The 6,514-nt window shown below is 38.5% G+C and overlaps 1 pseudogene; it reads right to left on the bottom strand.

The window, feature by feature from the left end:
- Positions 1-479: 479 nt before the first annotated feature.
- Positions 480-1,727, bottom strand: LOC101704877 (tyrosine-protein phosphatase non-receptor type 2 pseudogene; annotated as a pseudogene).
- Positions 1,728-6,514: the final 4,787 nt, after the last annotated feature.

The following is a 6,514-nucleotide window of genomic DNA, read 5'->3' as shown; positions in this document are numbered from 1 at the left end:
GGCTCAGAAGCCCCTACCTCTAGGCTGGTAGCAGTGGGACTCAGTACCATGGTCTGGTGGTCCAGTGTCCTCTGCATCTTTGTAGTGTGGAACCAGGTGGCTGTACAGAGGAGTGTGGGGGGGTAGTTTCCAGTGGGTTGTTGGTGTTCTGCGAGACTTGCGACCTCGGTAGGGTGTCTCAATAAAGGGTTTGTCAAGGTTGGTCAGGTGAAGTATCACGCTGGACGTGGGTGAATACAGCTGCAAGCTGTACCAGTTATTAACAAACACAAATGTCTTTGTTTGAGCCACCAATTTAGAGTTTGGCTTTCAGAGGAAACTGCAGTGGTGAGTCCTGAGGTGTTGGGCTGTCTGGTGAGGTCACATGGACCTCACCACTTGGGTTTGGGGGTCAGGGTCTGCTGCTAATAGACAAGCCCCTGTGATTAGTGCAGTGCAGCCAGCTGCTAGTGCAGAAGCGTGTAGGCAGCATGGCTTACTTATAGGATGTATTGTTGAAAGAACAGCATCTAGCCAACCAAAGTGCCAACCAAAATGACTGACATAACCCCAATCTTAGTGAGAATAGGTTGCCAATATAACCACCTTTTTCTTTTTCATTCAGTCTTATTTAGCCTCTGTTTCATCTGCTGCACCTTCTGAGCAGTGGCGGCCTTCTTGCCCTCTCGAATACATTTCCATACAACACTCTCGCTGCTCTCCTCCACGGAGTCCTGCATCTTGGAGGACAGTCCCACACACCGCTCCCCAGGAAGCTTCTCTCCCTCAGGACCAATTCTGTTCCCATTCTACTTCTCAGGAACGCCTCTGTTCAGTGAATGATCAGAATCAGGAGATCAGTCTTCCTCAGAAAGCTCTTTCCACCGTTTCTGTATATTTGAATGTCCCTTTATACATTTTGCTCCTTCTATTATGGCCATGTAAGAGAATCTGAGTTGATCTGGAGTCTGAATAAGTCCCGTTCGATATTTTTGCATATTCAGTAATACATGTTTAATGTTAATATCATTTCCTTTTTCTATCAGAAGAAGGCAGGAGTCCACCAGGGAGAAGGTACCAGAATGCCCAATGCTGGCCCTGCAGTGCACAACCACAGACCCATTCTCAGGGTCCAAGGAGCTAGGTGCTCTCACTTTATACAAGAAATTGAGAAATGAAGCTTGTGATTCGGGGACTCCAACATCTGGCCAGGTAGTATAATGAAAGTGAGATATTGTTCTGGTTTCACTACTATTGATATTTTCTAACTGTACCAGGTATACTGTATAATATGACTTCACATTTTCTGATAAGAGCTTCACGCTGAATCTTGTTTCTTTAAACACCATCCCCCAGTCATCTGTTGGCCAGTACTGTGCACATTTAACGGATTCTTTCTCCACAACTCAGTTTAGCATGACAACTGCTTTGGACTTCTGTTGCCAGACCACGAGCCAGAAATAGCAGCAGGTATTAGGAAGTGGACCCTGTGTTAGGGCATAACTCCTTTGTGCCTCTTCCACGTGAACTAAGCTGACATTAATGTAATCATTTTCAGTATTCTGCAGTTTAACACGGCTGTGGTCATATGGGCTCACATCTCTGTATCTGTTTTGATTTCTGTTTTCCGGAAACATGGCCACTCTATGAGGACAGTCATGGGACTCATTCCGAATTTCCAGGTATAGCAGCTGCCAGCGACACTGTGCATCCAGCTCCTCAAACTCCAGCTGGACTGTGGCGGGCATGGCGTCACAGGGGCAAGCACAGCCTGAGCCGACAGCCTCCGCCCCCTCGAGCCGCACACTGGTGCTACGGCGCATGCGCGCTCCGCACCCACCCCGTCACAATATTTATGTGCAAAATACTTAAGTAAATTTTTCTTTAAAATTGAATGGATTCTACACACAGCAATTTCTTCTCAAAAATCTTAGTGAAGGGCCGGGCATTTAGCTCAGTGGTTCTGCCGCCTGCCTCACAAGCACAAGGTCCCAAGTTTGATCCCCAGTAAAAAAATTCTTAGTTGTTTCAAAGACCAAAAAAAAAAAAATTTTTTTCTGTAAAACTTTTAGGCTTACTTATAGTCTTTCCAAAATATAATTCTATATACTAACAGATAGGGCTAAATATCAAAAATTTCATAGAAAAATGTTTTTGTGTTCTATATTTTTAAACTTTCATGTCCATGGCATACATTTCAATAATAGCTAAAGGATGAAATAACTGAATATATCTTACTACTAAATACTTTGCCTCTGAGCTCTATCAGTTATCATCATTCTTATTAGTTAGCAAAGACTGTTCCATTGAAATGACTGTAACTATAGCAAACTCCATTTTTGCATGATTTTCCAGCTCTTGTTCATGTGGTCTGAGATAACTGTCCATTGGGAAATAGCTCTTTTTAAAATCCTGCAGCTTCCTGTGTAGTTTATGAGATAAGAGATCTTTCTTTTACCAAAAGTTTATGATATAGCTACAGCATACTAGGCATTACAAAGCATTATATGCCACAAGCCAAGCTCAGCAAATACTGACTGTTGTTGAAAAGAGAGACAAGCAGTTCTAATCCAAGGAAAAGTCAGTGCTACAGTAGAATCAGGAAAGTGCTGTGGAAGGCGACCACAGGGTGTAATCAACTTAATAAAGGAAAAGAAATACTTCCCAGAGAGGTAAGGTATTAGCTGCCCCACAAAGGATAAATGACATTTTGAGATGTTCAGGTTCCTGTGGGAATGTACTCCATATAGATTTGCAGGGCAGTGCAGGTGCCTAAAAGAACAGCTGAAAAGTGCCTGGGTCTACACACACAAAATGACATTGGAATTATTATTAATAAATTAATAATTTGGTAAAGTGCTCTGATGTTCCACCGTTACCAGTGCTTTTCTCCTGTGCGTGCCCCAGAGGTGGGAACTTCCTCAGTGCATGAGGCCTGCCTCAGTGACAGCAATGACAAAACCTGTGAATGGTGCTTCACTGGGAGACCTCCAGCGAGGCAGATAGCAGAGATTCTCTGTGGATGGAATTTCTTTTTGTGGGGAGCCTGAAGACACTTCTGGCCCTCTCTAATTGTCACTAGAATGCCACTTTTCCACCTACTCTGATTTTTAAGACTACTGCTTTTTGAGTTGCTATAGATCTGGCAAGAAAGTAATGGGAATAGTGGTACAATTCGCACTTCAACAAATTGTGTTTTTCCTGGAGATTAATGCATTTGTCTTGATTAAGCACTCCTGGGATTGTTAGGAGTCTTTGATATAGTCTGCATTTCAGAAAAAGTTGCCTTTGATTTTTATAAAAAAGTTATCACTTAAGAGTATACTCTTAAGTGAAATAAATAGGACACACATGTGTAAATACCGAATAGTTTCTCTAGTGTGAGAAACTGAAAGTGTAAATAAGTATTAAAACAATTAAAATGAATAATTGATAATTTGAAAGAGGAAGAAAAAGTCCAAAAAGGTAGGGGAAGTGGGAGGGGAAGGGGAAAGGAAAGAAAGGAAAGGAAAAATTATAAGAAAAGAAAAAAATGGAAATCAAGTCTATGTAAATAAGGAAGGGTAGAGGAGGGAAGGGAGCACAAGTAATGGGGAAAAAATAAGAACCAAGATACATCATGTACAGGTACAAGCACCCAATGATAAATGTGAACATATTGTATACCAAAAATGTACTAGTAAAAGAATTTAAGCCAAAAAAAAGTTATCATTGTTTTTGTACAAGACCTGACTTTTTGGAGAGTCTTACTCCGTCATTCTGGATGTGCTTCTTTTTTTTTTTTTTTAAAACAGAGATTTTTGAAAGCCTACTGTGACCCACATTCCATGCCCTGGGAACTGTGAAACAAAACAAAGTCCCTATCTGTACTTTCAAATGTTTATTAAATTAAATCAAATCACCTTCTATCATACCCAATATTAAATTCATATATTACTCTTGATCCTACAGCAAGAAGAGATAAAGTCCGAAGAAAAAGAATGTAACAGCACCTTAGATGTATCTTGGTTTTCTAGACTTGTTCCCTTTCAAATATACATGGTTCCCCTTCACTAGGGCCAATGAAACTATTATTTATTTAATGTCTACTTAATGTCAAAACTATATCTGCTTTGTTTATTACTTAACCCTGATGCCTAGCTGAGTGTCTATACACAGAGGCAATACAGAAAACTGCATTGAATGAATGTGAAATCTATACATGTTCAAAGAAAAAAGGAGAAAGAGCCAAGCTGTGGAACTGAAAACCTGATTCCTAACAATGTATGAGAAGGGTGTTGAGACAGTAATATGCTTAATTGCACTCTGTCTCCATGTAATAGATTTTGAAGTGCATCCTATCAGGTTAGCAGAGACTAAGCTTTCTCCTTTGAGATACCTTGAGTGGTAGCAGGTGCCGCAGCACTGAAGGGGTGATGCGCTGTCTGCTTCTGGACAGAGCTGGACTGAAAAGTTAATTTTAGGTTATAAATTAATTAGAAAATTCCCCTTTGCCACAAATGAAGAAACCACTGAGCACCATCAAAACAGTTATGCTTCATTTTTTATAACAGAGACTAGAGATGCATTCTGCCACGTCGTTTTCCTAAATATGTTAAATGAGTCATGTAAGTCATGTCTCACTTTACTTAGCTTATGAAAAGTCTCACGTTCCTTTTCATTTATATGTGCCTTTTAGAGGACTGGGAAATACACTTTTAAAATGCCAGGTTTAATAACACTCCATACCAGTTATGCATGTAGTTATTACTTTTGTGGCTGTTTCTCAATTGGTTTGGACTGAATGAACAGAATGTACAGACTAATGCCTTATTATACTATCATTATCAAGTTATTTTCTTCTAGCTTTGATAGATCATAAATATATCAATTCATCTTTCCTCTTTCGCACTTTGTCTTTGAAAGGTAGCATATCTTTATAACTGCAATCTTGAAAGAGCCATTTGCCTCCTGGGACTCTTGTATCTCCCATCCATAAAGGTAATTCTAAGTGATGAATGCGCTCATGACATTCACGGAAGAGGCATAGATTTAGGTCATACTTTTCACAGAAGAGGAATCCAAGTGCATCCTTGATTTAAATACCATTTCCTTTTGATTTTCTTTGAATCATCAATGAAGATTAAGATGTTTTGCAAGCTAAAATTAGCCATACTTCAAAGGGGCACCATTTCTAATATGTTGAAACATTTGGTTTTTATTCTACTATGTTTAAAGGACAAATCTGTAGTTTAGAGAAAGAGAAGTGCAGGAAATATGTAGAAGACAATTTTTACCTTTAGGTGTTTACAGCAGGATTAACTTTGTGATTGGGAAGAACTGCAGCTGGGAAGAGGAAAATTACAGTTTTCAATGATATAACTAAAGTGATAAGGTTTATAAACCATATCTAGTTATTTTTGCTCTTTCAGTGGTTTATTTGTAAAATTTCAGGATTGGATAGAGGGATAACTAAAGATGATTTTTGTCTGATTATCTATGATTCTTTCTACTTTTCTGTGGTACCTTAGTTTAGAGATTTTAGATTAATATGTAAAGGATATCAGCCCATTTGTATTCTCATTTTATTAGTATCCTGGAGACGAAACCCAAAAGATTTATAGTTTTATATTTTATTTGTAAATAAGTGGCAGTTATCTGAATAAGTATTAATAAAAGTCAAGGATAGTGATGAGAGAAAAGCATGATGTTAGGCAAAAACAAAGCAAAAGAGACAAATTAACCAAGTTGTATAAGTAAAATCCAATGAGTATATCACTGAAAGTGACCCAGCCATCATAGAAACAATATGTAGTTTCCTCCAAGTATCAAACATAGAATTATCGTATGATCTGATAATCTCAATTTTGGGTGTGCACTCAAAAGAACAAAAATCAGATATTGAGAAGGTATTTGCACTGCTCATTTCAGTGCTACAATAGCTAAATAAGGAAACAACTCCAATGTTCCTTGCCAGATAAATGGATAAAGAAAATGTGTTGTATACATGCAGTGGAATATTACTCAAGTTTTAAAAAGCGGAAGTCTCACCATTTGTGACAGCTCATTTGTGGATGAACTTGGAGAACATAATGTTAAGTGAAATAAGAAAGTGACAGGAGAACAGATACTGCACAATTCCATTTATGTGAAGTCTTTAAAATAGTCAAACTCATAGAAACAGAGAATAGAGTGGGTTTCCATGGCTGGAAGGAAATGAGGAATTGTTACTTAATGTGTATAGAGTTTCAGTTATGCAAGATGATTAAATTCTAGAGATGTGCTATAGAACATAGAGACTAGAGTGAACAGGAGGATATGCATGCTTAATTCATTAACAGGCTAGATCTCATCCTAAATGTTTCCAGTCTACCCACATACATGCACACACACCCAAAACACATGCACAAAAGGGCACAAAGAAATATTTGGAAGTGCTAGTTCTGTTTATTCCCTTGAATGTGGCGATGGCAACATGGATGAATGCATATGTCCAAATTCTTCAAATAGTGTACATTAAACATGTACATGTTTTAAATATAATTTCACTTTAATA

Source organism: Heterocephalus glaber, unplaced genomic scaffold, assembly GCF_053883595.1.
Source record: "Heterocephalus glaber isolate CG9 unplaced genomic scaffold, H.glaber_assembly_v1.0 deba00001465, whole genome shotgun sequence".
NCBI lineage: Eukaryota > Metazoa > Chordata > Mammalia > Rodentia > Bathyergidae > Heterocephalus > Heterocephalus glaber.
The sequence above is the reverse complement of the archived record's forward strand: the minus strand, read 5'-3'. Positions and strand labels throughout refer to the sequence as shown.